Genomic DNA, 2,247 nt, shown 5'->3' with positions numbered 1-2,247 from the left:
TGGGGAAGCCAAAGAAGAGATAAAGAAACTCAGGGAAATCCGAATTCGAACCAGCACGAGGCAAAGAACCCTGTTGAAACAGGGGATGAAGTGAATGGAGGACTCCTTCCCCGGAGACCCTCATTGGTATGCGATATCGGTTAAACGACACAGTTTAACTCTCGTTTAACCGTTTGCAGAAATTCTGCAAAATATCCCAAGTGCCAAGGCTGTAATAGAGGAAGCAGCTAAGAAAGCGACTATATCCCAGGAAGTTGCAATATTGCAAGTCTCAAAGGCTAGAAAAAAAGTCCATAGTAGTTGTAGGAGTGCATAATAAGGAGTTCCATTCATTCTTGTAAGTGCATAATAGCTGCACTTACAAGAATGAATGAAAATGACTAATAAAGTTAGAGCTTACAAACAAGGCAACAACAGAGGAAATCCTGTCAAGGAAGAGCAAGCTTATGAGACAAGAGGGATACAAGGATGCTTTTCTGCAGAGGGACATGACGACGGAAGAGAGGAGGAGGGCTGCAGCAGCAAGGAGGAGATGCAAGGGGAGATATGGGAACAGGGAGTCACAGAACTTGGGGCAGTACCTCCAGTAAACTCAGAGGAGAGCAGGACTCCCCTCACCTGCAGGCCATCATTCCCCCAAGGAGGAATATAACAGAAACCTCCCACCATCCCACCCCACAATCATTCCCCCCAATCACCTGCACCTCCCCAGTCGGGAGGAGCAGACGGCCGGCCGGCCGAGCGGACAGCACACTGGACACGTGATCCTGTGGTCCCGGGTTCGATCCTGGGCGCCGGCGAGAAACGATGGGCAGAGTTTCTTTCACCCTATGTCCCTGTTACCTAGCAGTAAATAGGTACCTGGGAGTTAGTCAGCTGTCACGGGCTGCTTCCTGGGGGTGGAGGCCTGGTCTTGGACCGGGCCGCAGGGACACTAAAGCCCCAAAATCAACTCAAGATAACCTCAAGATAACCTCCCCCCACCAATAGGGACCCTCCGAAGACCATGTCCCCCTGCTCTCCAACTCCAGGCCCACCAATTTTTTCCTGCATGCCCTCCTTCCTCCCCACCCCCTTCCCCCACCCAAGCCCTTACCTGTTCCCACACCCCCATGCCCTCCATGGTTTCTCTAGCCTATACCCTCCCCGGTACCTCCACCCCAAGCTCTCCTTCATCCAACACCCCTCCCTCCCAGCCCCAATGACCCCAGGCTCCCCATCTCTCCCTAACCCATCAAACCCATCTCCCTAATTTCATCAACACAAGCCAGAACATGTTCTGGCTTGTGTTGATGAAATTAATACCTTATTAAATACCACCTCACCCCATCCACCTCACTCAAAATGTAGATATAAACAAAATCGGAGATGTGTAAGTTCTATTCAGTTGTGTATGTGTTAACTAAAGTCTTTGAAAATGTAATAAGTTTTACGAAACGCGCTCAAGTGTCGCGTCAGACTAGAAATAAAAATTAATTTTGGAGAATTGATTTTTGAATTACCTCCAACAGTGAAAAGAAATGTACGAAAGATTGAGAAAATTCGTGTTAGAATTATTAATCTTACTTTTTCGGTCATATTTAATAATATATGTCTACAGGAAAAGACTGCTACCAAAATATACTAATATTAAAACGCACGACCCAGCAGCAAGGAATCAAGCCTTCACAATAAAATATCGCCAGGACCTGATTCGTGATCAGATATACAAGGCAGAGAATGAAATCAAAGACAACAAAACGCAACTACTTCATGCTTCAAACGAGTGGGAGAAATAGCAACATCGACGAAAGTATCCGTACCCGCATTGAACAACACCTTGACATCCTCACAGACCGACATCACCTCAGCACTGAAACAAGGATTATCAAGAAACTAACAACATTATATGGAGGACCTATGGCAATTCCACGACCAAGAGATGGCTTCCTGAACCTTGCAGGAATTAACCTCACTGAGGACCAAGTCACTCTCCTAAATCTGGGAATAAACTGTCACGTTATGTCCAGACCGAGTGAGATGGCCCGGAAAGTAGAGTTGGAAATTCTGTTGGGCGACATATTCGACCTCGAGACACAAAAGAAGGTCACTACCAAAGATACCTTACAAGCAGAACTTATTGCAGAAGGAGGAAAGAATCGAGGCAATTACAGAAGCACCATACTGTCCCCTGAGCTCAAAGCGGCAGCTAAAATCCTTCGTGAGAACAAGGAGATAGATGTCAGGAGAGGTGACAAGTCGCCAATA

The sequence above is a fragment of the Procambarus clarkii genome, chromosome 64, assembly GCF_040958095.1.
Source record: "Procambarus clarkii isolate CNS0578487 chromosome 64, FALCON_Pclarkii_2.0, whole genome shotgun sequence".
Lineage (NCBI taxonomy): Eukaryota > Metazoa > Arthropoda > Malacostraca > Decapoda > Cambaridae > Procambarus > Procambarus clarkii.
This window is presented reverse-complemented; position numbering follows the sequence as displayed.